Genomic DNA, 17,437 nt, shown 5'->3' with positions numbered 1-17,437 from the left:
GGCGTCGGCATTCGCACGACCGCTTCAGTCCAATCGCAGTCGCGCGCCCACCGAAGGCCAGAATCCAGTCGTAGCTTTCCGGCCAACCCCGGAAACCAGCTCCGGGTGCCTTTTAACGCACCATAAACTTGTCAATTATTCTGTCCACGCGCTACAGGGTTAATCACCGAATTGGCGATATACCTAACTGTTCGCGCGGACAGAAATACCGAGAGTTTATACCTCGACGGGAACTTGTACAGAACGAGCCGTTAGGCATGCTCGTCCCGTGTGCGTTTTGCCGAGCGGTTTTAAATCGCCAAGTTCCGTCGGACCAGATTATCACTTTTATCGGCTTTAATAGCCAGTTAATTCCCCGAACACGTAGTGGCAGTCAATGTAAGGAAAATGACACAAACGAGCAGATTGACACTTAAACAATGGGGAATTTATTCACAGTAAGCACGTAATCAATGGGGGGGGGGGGGATGGGAACAAGACACGAGCAAAAAGCCTTCAGCCGAGGTCTATGCGATAATGTACATGTAATCATGCACTTCACCAGCAATTCTACTAAATGAGACAAGGCGCCACAGACTTCCATACAAAACCCAAGGAAAAGATATAGGGCTCGTGAGCCTTTAATGGTACTCAGAGCCGGGATGACCGACGGACTCCAAGAGACCGGGCTGGTTACCTGGCCGCCCCTTGGTGGCGACTCGATGGTCTTCGGGTCGGCGACCCGTGTCTCTGTTCCACCTGGGGCGTCACGAAACGTGCCAGTCGCTTGAGCAGCTTGGCGGGCGGCTTTCCTCGGTCGCTTGGCCTTCCTCGCGGCCTGGTCGACGACGCTTCAGAGGAGCGAACGGGCCTTTCTCTCTTAGAGTTGATGCTCTTTTAGGGCCCGTTCACTCAGCGCCGCTCAAAGCTCTCAGGGCCGTCTGCCCGGACCGCGACGCAGCTTCGATGTGCCTTTCTCTTCAGCGACTCCAAACTCCGTCCTTCTGCCGTTGCGTCTCGATCGCGTCCAACTCCTGACGCTCCTCACAAACTCCAACTCCCTGGTGACGCGAATCCGCCCTTCAAACCTTCACCTGTGGCTGGGTCCACCTACTTTCACCTCTGCCCTTTCACCCCTGGTGGAAACCCCATTTCGGATTGGCTGGCTGTTTCCGAGGCAGAGCCCATTTTGATCCGAATATGCAAATCAGCTGTTTCACGGCTGTTTGCACACGGACGGTGGAATGTGGCCTCCAATGCGGCCGCAGCGCGTCTGCGACGGCATTTTGCCGTTGTTGCTGAGGAGGGCGTGATGGTGTCACGATGTTGATGGCGATGTCGAGAAGATGGCGGTGTTGTGGAGTCGATAGCGTTGTTGAGATGTTGTTGAAAATAAAAGACAGAAAAGAATAATGGCTACCTCAAAGATTCACAGCCCGGCACACGAACAAGACCCGTTATACATCGGTGGGGGAAATCTAACCTCAAACACGTACTTATCGAAATAACTGATCTCTGGGGAACCTGAATGGTGTTCTGTGAATTTCCACCACCATAATAATATTTATAAACCACCGGGGACAATTCTATGACCGCTATTATTCACCACTAGGGAATATTAATACAATTATAAATTAACAGGCAAACAAACATACCATGCATGTGTGGGAAAACGATGCATCCCAGCCGGGAATTGAACCCAGGTCCTCTGGTGAACCGTACCAGTGCTACCTGGGTGACCCACTGTCTTGCGTGTTCAGGAATCGTCATGGAATTGTCCCTCCACGGGAGAACACCCTCTCGTGGACACGCCGTCGCTGTTCATATGGTTGGCAGTGAGTGGCCCGGAAGTAGCAGAGGAAAGAGGCATTTCTATATGTGGGAGAATTGCGTGCTCAGCCAATGTCACCCAGATAGCTCAGCACTGGTATGTTTCACCAGAGCACCTGGGTTCAATTGCTGGTCTGAGCGGGTAATAAAAAAAAAAAAAAAAAAAAATAACACAACACAACACAACACAACACAACACAAAACACCAGTTTTTGGCCCCATCTCCCAATGGTGAAGAATCACTTAAAAAAATTATTGTACCCATATCTGGATCAGGATTTTCACCAAAATCTAATCATTTTTTCTTTGCCACACAATCAACCGCACGACCAAATGTTAGAATCCGTCCACAACTTTTTGAGATATCCTCTTCAGCCAAACAGATGGATAAACAGACAAGCACAGACACAGACAGGGGTGAAAAAACCTCTGCCAAGCTTCGGTGGCTAAAAAATAATCAATGTGCAAGAAAAACCATCATCATTTGTACACCACAGTTTGGTCTTTCCTCGCTAGTCCTCTCTATTGGCTGCAAAGTCATACTCCTGCTCCTCCCACAGAATATAATCTTGACACCCAAGATGGACAATTTCCTGTTTCTTCAGCGAAGATGGATCACTTTTAATTTATACCCTGCAAAAATAATGCACTTTGACTCACATTTGCCATAACGAAGTCCAAGAACAAGTGTGTAAATACGGTAATAGAATATTTGGTGAGTTTTATTTATACATTTATTATCTATTTTTTTGTTTTTTTAAGGGAGTTTAATATCAAAGTTAAAAAATAAATAAATAAATAAATAAATAAAAAACATTAAAAACAAAAAACACTAAAAAAAAAAAAAAACCCACGCTCTATTCAAATTTTACTTTGTCCAGTTAGCCTCGGCTTCGATAATTAATCAAAGCATTATACCGTACGAGCAAGCTGACTGTACCCGCACGGGATTCTAAACTGGGTCGGGATGGATCTGGCAAAAATTCAAATGGAGTCTTCAGTCATTGAGCCGGCAAGCTGGCAGCAACGATTCACATTCATCGACACGTGTGATGCAATTTAAATGCTCTAATGACAGTGAGGTGCTCCATTTGAAACTGTCTGTTCAATATATGTAACCTTTTGATGCTTAGGATCCATAATAATAAAAAAAAACATTGTGTTTGTGTTAAAGGCAGTGAGCAATTGCAAATTAATAGTAGGATGATGAAAAGGGTAACCAATCAGGTTCATCCCAAAAAGGCCAATTGTGCATGGCATCTCACTGTATCCATTCAGTACAAACATCACAGTAGGATTTCACGATTCTCGAAAATTAACTTAAAACTACGTTGGAAAGGTAGAGGGAAGGGGGGGGGTGGGGGGTTGTGAAAGATGGACATAGGAAAGTTGTAAATAAACATGGGGGTAGTAGGAGAGTGAGGAGTAATGTTTCACCACTTACACCCACTGCTACATAAGTCTGGCACTGCTACTTCAGAGCACAAACGTCCATTCTATCCCACAGAATCTCAAGTGGTGGATGTTCTCCAGAAATAGTCTAAAGCTGCCATTATATTTTATCATAACAGGAAGATATATATATATATATATATATATATATATATATATATATATATATATATATATATATATATATATATATATATATATATATATATATATATATATATATATATATATATATATATATATATATATATTACATATAGTGTTGAATAAAGCAGCACTTGAATAATCTGCAACAATGAAACAATATTTAGGATCAGTCATCAATTAACGTTCCAATCGGACAGCTTTAAGTGGATGTGCCACGATTTGATGTGGGCAGTATATTCTGTTGGTGATTAAACCGGCATTCAAGTCTCAACCGAGTGGCCGTATGAAACCTAACAAGTGAACAGCAGCACCAATGTGTCAGGAGAAGAAAGAGTTGTTGTTGTAGTAGTAGTAGTAGTAGTAGTAGTAGTAGTAGTAGTAGTAGTAGTAGTACAGCTTTTGGAGACCCCAGGGAGGCACATACCAACACATAAGGGAGCACCAGTGTACTTGTATGTCGTATTTTGTTGAGCTAAATTACCTCTCCCCTTGTACCAGTGGAAAGGGAAATGCATTGTTTGGGAAGGTCTCTGTCTCCCTGTCTCCCCAACATCTAACATCACAGATCCAACGTCACAAAACCAACCAACAGCATCATAAAGTGGTCGGGACCCACACAGCCTTTACAAAACCAAGAGCAGGACAAAGCAGCACGGACACACGCACTGGCAAATGGGCGAACCTCTACAACTGCCTCAACCAGCGAAGCACCACCTTGGTCATCAGTGAAGCGACAGGAGCTGGATTCACCCAATGAGCATCACCTGGATCCAGGACAGACCAATGAGAGAGAGAGAGCCATCAAAGAGGCCAAAAACAGCGCTCGAGAGTGCAATTCGGAACTGCTGGTCCCCAAAACACATCACTCCCTGCGGCCAAATAAGCTGGGAAATTTAAGGGCTGTAAGATTGGCACATCTGGGGATTTTGTGAGCAAAGACCAAACGTGCGAGGACGATCGGAGCTGATGAACGTGGTGCAGTGGAGAGCTGGCAAGCAGACCAAGCAGCGAAGTTTCCCTGGATGCACCAGCCGGAGCGCACCGATTTACATGATATAATCGCTTGCAACGATAATTGCTCGTCCTTTTTAGGCTTGGATTACTGACTCACATTTCATGCTTTCCTCGAGGCTAAAGCATGACAGGCATTCACCATTTGCACCTCTCCTTACACTGAACACGACATCTTCAGTCCTCTTTTTTTTTCTTCCCATCTCCTCTTTTGTTAGGACCAACGCAAGTCCACCAGCTCGCATCGGCTGAGCAAGAGACTGATCCTACACCTCAAACTAATTTATTTCTCTGTCTATCACTTTTCCTCATCTTGTTTCCCAAAAATGACTGAAGGCACCTAGGCGTGTAGACCCTGGGACTAAGTGATTGATGAAGACGAGGCTTCTGTGCTTGGGGTAAGAGCTTTCTTTGACACCATTTGACTCGTACACACGTGCCTTTTCGCTAATCTTTATTCACCATTTTCCAAACTGCCCGATTGTCTATCCATTGGTGAGAACATGGTGTGTAATTTGTGATCGAGTTCAGCCCTCTTGTTTTGTTGTGGTGAGCCATAGACAGCGTTCCACTTACGGAACTGTCAACCATTTTGATTAATAGCAGTGGAGTGTTGGGAAGTAGTCTTTATTTGTGGGTGATTAATTTGCTGGGAAGGCAAGGCGGGATTTGGACACTGGACCCCACCAAAATGAAGTTTCAGATGGCATCTGCAGTTGCTTAGCAACCTGTCGAGCAGCGAGTTATCACGGTCTTCGGCCATGAAGTGGGTCTGAGAACTCCCCTTGAGACATCAACCCATAACTATTTTTAAGGAGACGAAAGAGGAGGTGAAGTAGTATTTAAGGAGACAAGGAGTATATGGAGAAGAATCTCGATTCGCATCCTGACTCCTGATCTCTTCCACCACAAATGAACACATTCCCAAGCACTCTCCTTTTCAAGGTTAATAATGGAATCTTCTCCTCCAACCACCACTGCCCCATCCCAACCCAACCCAACCTAACCTCGATTTGTTTTTACATCTCTTGCGTTTCAGCCACACTTTCCCCTTCCTGCTGCGTTTGTTTTTTCACCCCCAGTGCCCCCCCCCCAATCCATCCATTGGGACCATACTCTGCACAGAGCGTTGGTGCTGCCTAAGCAGTTTCCTTGGCAATTGGGCACAATCCTGGACACGTCATCACTCCGACACACTGGCACTCATTTTGCCGACCTCGGAAGGACTACATGCAAAGTCAACCCCACCTGGTATCAATTCAACAGCTGAGGGGGATTTGAACTCAGGATCACAGGATCCCAAGCCCACCACCCTAACCGTTAAAAGGTGTCTCCCCCCCCCAAAAAAAGTCCATTTTGCTCCCTTCCATGAGCCTCGAAAATGGATACAAAACATTCCAAACTGGTGAGATTTGCTCCAGTGGTAAAAGCAGGCCATGCTTTACCCCGAGTCTTTGAGAGCAATGCGCCATAGATAATCTCCAGTTTATCAGGAGAAGCATAAACGTCAAACAATTTGACAATGTAACGTGCTCCCGGGGCATGTGCCCCAACAAAATATTCAGAGCAAAGCTGTCCAGCCGGGCTACAAACTACAGTAGTTGACTGTGGCCACTGATTTTCATTTAATCTTTTGTTTTGACAACCTCAACATTCATCTTATACGATTCATCATCCATCACCCAATTGTCGCATGCCCCTCATTCCCTCTTCCACCCCTCTTGTCTCATGCCCCCCCTTGCTGTGCATTGTGTTAGCTCTCATACGAGCCTCGACAATGGATAGAAAAATTTTTTTAAATACATTTTTGAAACATCAGGACTCTAGCGTTTTTGGCTCGATCTCTCGAAGGTAAAGAAACACTTTAAAAATTATCAGATCCGGATCTTCACCAAAATTGAACAATTCGTCATTGTCACACAACTAACATGTCCCCCAGGTTTCATCCAAATCCATCCACAACTTTTTGAGATATCGTGAGACACATCGTTTTTGGCATTTTCTCTCAATGGTGAAGCATCACTTAAATTCTAGTAGTCAGATCCAGATCTTCACCGAAATCTAATCAGTTCGTCCTTGTCACACACCCGACCTGTCCACAAAATTTCATCCAGATCCGTGCACAACTTGTTGAGATATCCTGCACACAAACAAGTAAACAAAGAAAGACAAACAGACAAAGGGGTGAAAACGACCTCCATCACCTAAAAATAAATCAAATCATTAATCCATTAGGATCAAGTTCCAAAGCTGTGCTGTAAACATGTGCAGATTGGCAGAGCCAGCTGTGACAGTTTTATCAAGTCATTTCACAAAAATCGTCAAAACTAGAAAAAAAAAATTAAAAATAATCTATATATATAATGGAGCAAGTGTATGTATGTCCGCTCTATACCCATTGGTTGGACAGCTGGCCTGACGACACCCACAGTTATAACCTGAAAATAAATAAATAAACAAACGACATGAACACCACTTTGGTGCTCTGGAAAGCCCAACACGCATACGCAGATGTGTCATTCAGAATCGCCATTCTCTCCCGGTAGGTTATCCGGTCAGTGCAAAACAACTGCGAAGAGGATAATCGAATATTGAAAGGTTGGAGTCGATAGGCATCCTGGGCTTTATTAAGGTGACAGACTGTATAGGCCTCAGGGTTCAGGGCTCTGGTGTCAACCTATGGCCCAATGCAATTTGAATTATCTGAGCTATCTGACCACGATGTACATGATGTATGCAGTCCGCATGTTTATGGTCAATGCAAGCAACCCAGGTTATATATTTTTGGGAACGATCGAGGCTGTTGCCTGTCCACTGCCCAAATAAAAAGGATGAGCAAGTAAGAATGCCATTTCACGCTTGGAACAAGATCACCCGGAAGACGAGTACTCTGCGAGTAATAATAATCCAAACGAGAATGGGCCCTCGATGCCTGATGAATACATGAGAAATTGCGACGAGAAAATAAAAAGACAAGCTGTGAAACTTGCTGAAAATTTCGATTCAACAATTTGCCCAGGAGGAGAAATGCTCAGATAACCAACAGCCCAGACAAACCAGTACTCACTCAAAACAACACAGGAAGGGATCGAGGTAACCTCCTGCAATCACAAGAGCAAATAAAAAATAAAAAATATGTATATTTTAGGTTTAAAAACACCATTTTACATACGATCACCCTGACATATGTAAATGAGCTCAGTTTTCCTTGCACAAAAACAGACAGAGAAATGACAAGCTACAGAGTCCTCCAGCTATTTATACAACTTGCACGTATGCTCACTCCATCTTCTGCAAATGTAAATCTGTTCGTGCTGGCACAAGGGTGACGGATCACTCCGCCAGCACTCACCAAGCATACAAAGAGCTAAAGAACGCTTTAACGTGGTTCGTTCAGTTTAAAAAAAAATTTGCCTAAAAGCAAACGGCAATGCTAACCACGTATGAAATTCCATACTTTCTCCAATATAGACGAGAAATGCTGGGAAAACAAATAAAAAAATAAATAAATAAAACGTTTGTCAATATGATCAACAAAAGGCATTTAAACAATGTGACTGAAGCAGATCTTGCCACCAAAATAAAGAGAAACATGTAAAGTATTTTTCATTAAGTTTACAAGTTAAAAACTTTCAACATCCGACATATCTGAACGCGTTTCATATCAGGAATGTTTTTGGGAGCTCTTCAGCTTGTTAACCAAAACGAAACAGGTCAGCTCAGGTCAATATTAGGGTGACTGTGTACACGTCATGCTTGGTACAACACAAGAGGATCCGTCAATATTTACAAACATGGACAGAACAGTCCACATTGGCGTTCAATTTGCAGACCCTGCAGCCGACGTACAGTGCACCCATCCATTAACGACATCCAATGGAAATTGTCGGCGTGTTCTTCCATGACCACAATCATGCGTGTACTCCATGACAAACTTCCGACAGATGTTTACAGTACACAAAATAAAATGAACGGACAAAGCCAGTTCGACAGAGTACCAAACCCCATAATCGAGACAAGATAACGGCTTGATGATTTTGGATGCCAGCGTACAAATTGTCCAAACAATAGACATCTTTAGCAATCAAGCCGTTTCACTTTCTCAAAGTTTATATTTCAGGAGTTTGCAAAGGTGGTGAAATTCCGGGCAAAATGGCGTGCACACTTTTATTTTTAGTCCCAAAGCTGTCCCTCAACAATTACAATGATTTATTGAACAGTAACAGCTCTTCCCAAAATATTGCCTGAACATTGAAAAGAGGTTATAAACTCCAGTGGCCTGCAAAAGTAATAACCCCTTCCCAATCATGCCACATTTAGAGGAATTATAAATTATACAGAAAAATGATTTCCAAATGAACTTTTATTTATTCATAACAACAGAGATTAAACAAAACTTTCTGACAGCTGAAGGAGGTTACATGTCAGGAATACCTGCAAAAACATGTACAAATCAAAATTCACTGGTTGTAAAAGTATTCAGCCCTTTCGGTCAGCACGTGGTGGAAGCACCTTTTACAGCAATGATCGCTATGAGCGTTTCTGTGTCGGTCTCTACCAGCTTTGCACAGTGAGATGTTGAAATCTTTGTCCATTCTTCACGTGGAAATTGCTTTAGTTCTACCAAGTTTGATGGGGGATCGTCGATGGACTGAAATCTTCAAGTCTAGCCATAAATGTTAAATTGGGTTAAAGTTCGGGACTGACTCAGCCACTCAAGAACATTTTTCTTCTTCTGATTCAGCCACTCCAGTGTGGCTTTAGCTTTGTGTTTCAGATCATTGTCCTGCTGAAATGCGAATCTCCCATACCTAGTTTCAGATTCATGGCTGACTCAAGCAGGTCTTCAAGGATTCACCTGTACTTTGCACCTTCCATTGTCCCTTCCATCACGATAAACTTACCAGTCCCTGCTGATGAAAAGCAGCCCCATAACATGATGCTGCCACCACCATGCTTGACAGCAGGGGTGGTGTTGATTGGGTGATATGTCTGGAGCCAGCCAAACTTCACAACGCTTTGCATTTACACCAAAAAGTTCAATATCAAACTCCACCGCTCAGAACCTCCCCCCCCCCTCGTCTACCTTCTCAACAATCCTCTTGAAGAAGTCCTTTCATTCAAGCTTCTGGGCCTCATTATCTGCCACGATATTTCCTGGGAAAGCCACATTTCCAAGCTGGCCTCCAAAGCCAGTCGCCGATTGGGCATCCTCCATTGTGCAAAGTCCTTCTATTCCTTGGCACATACAAAGCTTTCATCCACACGTTGATGGAGTACTGCTCTCCCCTCTGGGCTGGTGCTCCCACCACTCACCTTTCCCCAATTAATGCTGTGGAAACCAAGGCATTTAGGATCATTGGTATCTCCCAGGATGAGGATGAGGCTGAGTCTTTCACTCTCAATGCAGACAGGTCAGTGCCTTTCTGTCTTCTCTCTGGACTCGCTCTCCCGCTTTGTCTGCTACCTGTCCTGCCCATATTTCCACAGGGCACTCAACATCCGTCAGCAAGCCCCTTCTGGTAAAACTGCCAAAACAAAGAATCACTGGTAACCTTCATTCTTACATTCTTCTTTTTTCCCCTCACCTTTGGAACAAACTCCCACACACTCTTCAACCCCACTCTTCCTTCCAGGTCTTCAAAATAGCAGTTCACCACCATCTCACATCTTCCCCCATCCAACACCACGATCTTTTCAACCCCCGTTAATCCACCCCAAACCCACCTCCTTCATATTCCCCGCTTTCCTTCCTGAAAGTCCCTGAAGTGTCCATCTTGTTTCAACCATGTACCCCACCTCATCCCTCTCCTTGCCACAGATCTCATGTGTCTATTACCCACTGCTTTGTGCTTCCCTCTCCTGCTCTCCTCATTCTATGTTCTGTGTGTTAGCTCTTATACGAGCCTTGACATTGTAGATAAAATAAAATTAAAACTCGAGTAATTAGACGGCGCGCATTCGACGGGTATGCCTCCGCTCTCCCGCACAAACACTTGAGTATTGACATATTTGACCCTTGACCTTTATTATATCTGGCACAAAATCTAATCAGTGAATTGCCCTGTCTAACTTTACCTTTGTACCAAGTTTGATGAAATTGTCCAATATTTGAGTTAGGGCGTAAACAGTAAAATTTCAGAGTTTGACCTTGACCTTTATCACATCTGGCCCAAAATCTAATCACTTAATTGCCCTGTCTTACTTCACCTTTTTACCAAGTTTGATGAAATTCTACAATTTGCTTCTCGAGTTATCGCGTAAACGAAAATCCAGACGGACGAACGGACAAACAGACGAACGGAGACGAAAAACCCGGAAACATAATGCCTCTGGCACTCTTGGTGTGGAGGCATAAAAAAACCTGTCCATAGATGCGAGCTTTGTGAAGGGAACGGGATATACTTTATTTATGAACACCGACCCCCATCTCAGACATCGAGCCTTGCAGATCTTTCATATTCATTGTTGGATTTACAGTGACATCCCGAACCAGTTTTCTGCTTGCTTGGCTGCTGAATTTGGATGGGCCCACCTGATCTGGGTAGAGTATAGGTGGTATGATATGCTTCCATTTCTCAATGATGGATTTCACCGTTCTCAGAGATAATGAGCGAATGAAATCCTCTTAAATAACCCTCTCTTAAACAGTGCTTCTCCACCACTTTACGTCTGACTGACTTTTTTGGAAAGCTCCTTGGTCTTCATGTTTCCCTTGTTGGTTGACCAAGTGACATGCACCTGAAAACTCCTGAGATAAGTGGTGGAGACTCATTTTTAAGTTAAACCTCCGATTACGTACAAGTGAAACCGATTACACTTATTTTGTAACCTTTCAAAAAATAATTTGCTCCTGAAGTGATTTAGGCTTAATTAATGAAAGGGTTTGAATACTTGTGCAACTAAGAATCATCTGCTTTTCTCTGCTAATCCCACTTATTCACATTTTATCTGCATTTTTAAAAACTTTATCACTTTGGAGTAGTTTGTGAAGACCAGAGATCAAGTTTGATTTGAAAGCATTATGAAATATACTCAGATGGCAGTAAAATGCGAAAACTTTGGGGGGGGGGGGTGAATACTTTTGCAGTCCATTGTATATCAATTGTACAACACCTTAAACACCCACTTCGATTGCAATCCTCTAAAGTCAAAATGGTTCATCACATAAATAACTAATTTTGTAAGCGATTGACCGATGTTCTGACTAAATAATCAACGAGGCTTAGTTCTTCATTGTGGTTTCTGCTCTTTCTGCCCTGATGCTAAGGACAGATGCTAAAACTAATGCTAAGGACAGAAAAGCTCGACAAGAAAAACTGGAGCTCTGTATTGATCCACATCCAGATGGACTGGTAAATATTGTGACTGGTAATATAAGGTTGTGTCTCATCCGTCTGTGAATGTTGATAATGCCGTTCACCTGGGTAAATCACAAATGGAATCATTTGAAAAGAGTTGGCCAGATGGCTTCCATGACACAATACAAAAGCAGGTCAACATGATGGCATTTTCACGCAAGCACATAAATGTCGGTGGCATGAAAGCGTTTGACACAGAAACCATCTATGCCAGAGTCATGGGGTTACATTCCAGTTCCTGCAGTCTTGATACACAACACCTACTGGCCCATGAATTGGCAACCCATCCCACATCAATGTTTTATACAGATGGCCAAATGCATGAAGCACAGACCAAATCCAACCTGAAAAATGCTCTAAAAGTGGAATAATCAAGTCGGCTTACAGAGAAGGACGTGGATGCCATTTTCGTTGATGGCTGTGCTGTGCTGTGGGTCGTACCATGGCCCACATCAGGAATTGTGCAGGATTACCTTAATCTGTTCCATGGCTACATCTGCAATCATCTCAAAACAAGTGTACTTCTTCTTCTTCTTTCGGCTCGCTCCCGTTAGGGATCGCCACAGCGGATCAACCGTCTCCATTTCGCTCTATCCTCCACATCTTCCATTGACACTCCAACCACCTGCATGTCCGCCCTCACCGTATCCATGAACCTCTTCTTTGGCCTTCCTCTTCTCATCCTGCCTGGCGGCTCCATCTTCAAGATCCTTCTCCCGATATACTCCGCTTCCCTCCTGTGCACATGTCCAAACCATCTCAATCTCACCTCTCTCACTTTGTCTCCAAACCGTCCGACCTGCGCTGTCCCTCTAATATACTCATTCCTTATCCTGTCCATCCTCATCACTCCCAACGAGAATCACAGCATCTTTAACTCTGCCACCTCCAGCTCCGCTTCCTGTCTTTTTGTTAGTGCCACCGCCTCCAAACCATACAACATAGCTGGTCTCACTACCGTCTTGTATACTTTCCCCTTAACTCTTGCTGCTACCCTTCTGTCACAAATCACTCCTGCAACTCTTCTCCAACCACTCCATCCTGCCTGCACTCTCTTTTTCACTTCTCTCCCACACTCTCCGTTACTTTGGACAGTTGATCCCAAGTATTTAAACCCATCCACCTTCTCCACCTCAACTCCTTGCAACCGCACCATACCACCACCCTCCCTCTCATTTACGCACATGTACTCCGTCTTACTCCGACCGACTATCATTCCCCTTCTCTCCAGTGCGTATCTCCACCTCTCGAGGCTCGCCTCAGCCTGCTCCCTACAGATCATGATGTTATCCGCGAACATCATAGTCCATGGAGACTCCAGTCTGATCTCATCCGTCAACCTGTCCATCACCATTGCAAACAGGAAAGGGCTCAGAGTCGATCCTTGGTGCAATCCCACTTTTACCTTAAACCGGTTCATCATTCCTACCGCACACCTCACCACTGTCACACTGTCCTCATACATATTCTGCACGATCCTCACATACTTCTCCACCACTCCCAACTTCCTCATACAATGCCACAACTCCTCTCTTGGCACCCTATCATAAGCTTTCTCTAAATCCACAAACACACAATGTAACTCCTTCTGGCTTTCCCTATACTTCTCCATCAACATTCTCAAAGCAAACATTGCATCAGTGGTGCTCTTTCCTGGCATAAACTCATATTGCTGCTCACAGATAGTCACCTCTCCTCAACCTAGCTTCCACTACTCTTTCCCACAACTTCATGGTGTGGCTTAACAACTTTATCCCTCTGTAATTTATACAGCTCTGCACATCGCCCTTGTTCTTGAAAATCGGAACCAGTACACTTAATCTCCACTCCTCCAGCATCCTCTCACTTTCCAAGACTTTATTAAACAATCTTGTTAACAACCCCACTGCCATCTCTCCTAAGCACTTCAATGCCTCCACTAGTATACCATCTGGGCCAACCGCCTTTCCACTTTTCATCCTCTTCATCCTTACTGATCCACCCCACTTCCAGATTCACTATCTCCACTTCTTTCAACCTTCTCTCTCTCTCTCATTTTCTTCATTAATCAGCTCCTCAAAGTACTCCATCCACCTTCTCAACACTCTCCTCACTCGTCAGCACATTCCCATTTGCGTCCTTTATCACCCTAACCTGCAGCACATCCTTCTCAGCTCGGTCCCTCTGTCTTGCCAATCGGTATAAATCCTTTTCCCCTTCTTTTGTATCCAACTTCTGATGCAGCTCGTCATATGCCTTTCCCTTGGCCTTTGCCACCTCTCTTTTTGCCTTTCGCCGCCACTCCTTGTACTCCTGCCTACTTTCTTCATCTCTCTGACTATCCAACTTCCTTTTCGCCAACCCCTTCTTCCTTATACTTTCCTGTACTTCCTCGTTCCACCACCAAGTCTCCTTGTCTTCCTTCCTCTGTCCAGATGTCACACCAAGTACCTTCGTAGCTATCTCTCTCACCACTTCTGCTGTAGTTGCCCAATCATTCCACCCATCTTTACCACCATCCAACGCCTGTCTCACCTCCTCCCTAAATTTCACGCAACAGTCTTCCTCCTTCAAAACAAAGTCATCTCAAAACAAGTGATGTCTACCTGATATTCGACCGGTATGTTAACAACACAGTTATTAGCTCAAAAGACTGGCAAATCAGCCAAGTCTGGTTTAATATTTGATCAAGTAGAAATTTCCAAATTTAACGAATGATTAATAACAATCATTAGTAAAGTTTACATTCAATGGCACACTTCCTTCAATAGTATTGGCTGTGTTTACAAAATACACACACATTGTAGTTTTGCTGAATTGTCAGTTTTCTGAATTAGGTCAACCTTGTATTTGATCACTATTTTAAAACATAAATACAATCTTATCTCAGCTGTAATTGTTAGTCATCCGAACCTTTAGATGGAAGGGTTGTTTAATCAGACTCATTTAATCATTTACGTTTAATCATTGAACATTGACTGTTCAAATGTTTACCCATTTTACATATTGTTCTCAATATGACAGAGAATCACCCATTTAGGAAATGATATAACCATATTTTTTTTTGCAGCAACATAGAAGGAAGTACCAAGGAATCAACTCAGGTTGGCAGAGATAAAGGAGCAAGCAGGGTATATTCACTGCACAACACAAGTCAGCTACCAAAGCAGAAAATAGTCTTGACAGTCACTGCCAATAATAAACAACTTATTTCACTGATTTGGGAGGATTTGATAGCCCACAAAAATGACATCCCTGACAATAAGCTGGGAGTTACTGGAAGTGACTCTGTTCCAGTGGAGATCAACCAAAGTGTGGTTATTAGGCGTTGTGATATGACCACAAACCAGGAAGAGGGTGATACCATCATTGTGCAGCAAATTGCATCTGTAAAGCCGAATAAGGCACTCGTGGTAGCAGACGATAGATATATTTGTACTCTTGCTGCACTTTACATTCAATGGACAAATTTCTTGCTCTGTCACGATGGTGTCTCCAGTGAAGGGTGTGCTGCTATCGACATCAGAGCCAGTGTGGAAAAGCATCATGAGATTATTCCAGATTTACTAGCAAGCTATGGACTCACAGGATGTGATATCGTCGCCACTTACTTCGAAATCGGCAAAGGAATTGCCTTAAAGGTGCTACGTACTGGTCGTCATTCTCTAAGTTTCCTTGGGGACACCAGTGTACATATATCTGAGATAAGAAAGCAAGCCACACTATTCATGTCATCATGCTATGGTGTACCGGAATGTCAGCCCATGACAAACGTGCGACAAACTGTGGGCCTCTAAAGTAGGCAGAAGTACTGCTTGTGCCCCAAAACTTCCATCTCTTCCTCCAACAGATGAAGCGTTCATGGAGAATGTTGCTCGCGCCCATCTCCAAGTTGCAGTATGGAAGAAGGCAATAGATGCAATGCAACCAGTCTTAGATGCCACTGTATATGGTTGGTATCATGAGCAGGGTTCATAATCTCTGTCACCTACTCCACTACCTGAGAATGTCCCTCTTGCTCCAGAAGAGCTTCTCAAATTGATTAGGTGCACCTGCAGCAGTGAAAATGCGTGCAAGACACGACGCTGCAGTTGCAACAGCTCAACTCTTGCTTGTACCATTTTCTGCTCCTGCCAAGGCAGTATGCCTGTTTTAATGAGTACACAAAGCAAGTCATGGAAGTAGAAGATGAAGACTAGTCTTTATTTAGAATCTTGAGACAAACTTCAGCCCCACAAGATACCATGTTTGATTTGATATAGTCACCATTATTTATGGCATGTGTACTAACTACCTTAAAGAAGCCTCAGTGGCTTTTACTGCATCTGTATGCACTATGAATAGCTCTGAATTCGAAATAAATATTTAATGTAAAAAATATCTTTTTGAAATCCCAGTCACTTGTTTTTCTGATTTTCTCAATAATCCATCAGAAACATATTAATCTTTTCATTCTTTGTGGCCATTGTGACCTAAATAAGTAATTTCGTTTTAATCATATAATATATGTAAACCTAAGTTTTCAGAAGAATCTAGCTGTCATTAAAATGATATAAAACATGGTTCATTGTGTTTTTAATTGATATGGTCATCGACATGTAAAAAATAGTATTTTTCCTCATCTCCTGGACGCCATTTTGAATTCATCAAGTTGCTCAGGGCTGAGAAGGTCACACCCACCTGAATATCATAATATTGTTACGTTTGAGGGGGGGGGGTATGCATTCAAAGGGTAATTAGGATGTTTAATTAGGTATGCCATGCTGTTCGAGTTTACCAGGATCTCGATGTAATAAGTAGCAATTCAGTGGTGATAAATTGTCTAGTAAATGTTCATTTCTTCAAGGGGGAAATGATAAATGTCACGTAATTAGATAGGGATACGGGATAGGGTAAGTGTGTCTGCGTAAACATCTTTTGGTATTCTCTGAAGACTGGCCGTGACGTCACAGGACAGTGCAGCGGATGGCTCCGCCCCGTGATCACGATTGACGGAAGGCGATGGCGGTGGGCCAATAAACGGCTCGATTGGAAGTGACGAGGACCAAGGATAAAAAGGTTCTGTTCGGGGTCGAAAAGGAAGAGGAAGAAGATTACAACCAAAAGATCGTGTTTTTTTTAGTGTGGTTCCCTGGCGGCGGAGAGCGTCCTTGTTGTTGTGCTGACACGATCGTGTTCTTGATCGTGCCTTGGAGCCTTGCTGAGCCTCGTGCCTCACCTTGGTTGGCTCTGGGGTTCTGCCGACTCGGAGTACGGGGTCGAACGGCGGGCAGACCTGCCTCCCTCTCCTGCTCGCAACTTGGCGCCAGAACTGGTTCCCTGGGGGCTGTGAGCGCACTTGGGCCAAGACCAGGAGGTCGACAACACCACGGTTTCTCCTGCCCCCCTGACAAGAGCAAGGCCAGCTCGTCCGACACCGATCCAGGGACAGTTGCGTCCACACCACGGTCCAGCCTGACCACCAGAAATAGCTACGTTTTGTGTGAGTGTGAGTGTGAGTGTGAGTGTGAGTGTGGCGCCTTAGAAGGTTTGAGATCTCTATATTCATTGGAATTGTCTGTGTTTTTCCCCACGCCCGATCCCACACCATCCCGTCGAATCGCCCCGGATTCCTCTTCTTGCCGAGTCTTGTTATTTCTGGTTAATAATAAAAACAAATAAACATCATCAACTCAGTG

At 43.9% G+C, this 17,437-nt stretch overlaps 1 protein-coding gene and 1 pseudogene across 1 annotated transcript in view; one reads left to right on the top strand and one right to left on the bottom strand.

Moving 5' to 3' along the window:
• The window catches only part of LOC147022621 (serine/threonine-protein phosphatase PP1-beta catalytic subunit), a 92,431-nt gene that overhangs the window by 26,925 nt on the left and 48,069 nt on the right, over nt 1-17,437 (bottom strand). The gene's annotated exons all lie outside the window — the stretch shown is intronic.
• The window catches only part of LOC147022622 (uncharacterized), a 30,486-nt pseudogene continuing 24,730 nt past the window's right edge, over nt 11,682-17,437 (top strand).

This window comes from Eptatretus burgeri, chromosome 7 (genome assembly GCF_056783735.1).
Source record: "Eptatretus burgeri isolate ZD-2024b chromosome 7, Ebu_testis_v1, whole genome shotgun sequence".
NCBI lineage: Eukaryota > Metazoa > Chordata > Myxini > Myxiniformes > Myxinidae > Eptatretus > Eptatretus burgeri.
Note: the sequence above shows the minus strand (reverse complement) of the source record. Positions and strands in the feature narration are given on the sequence as shown.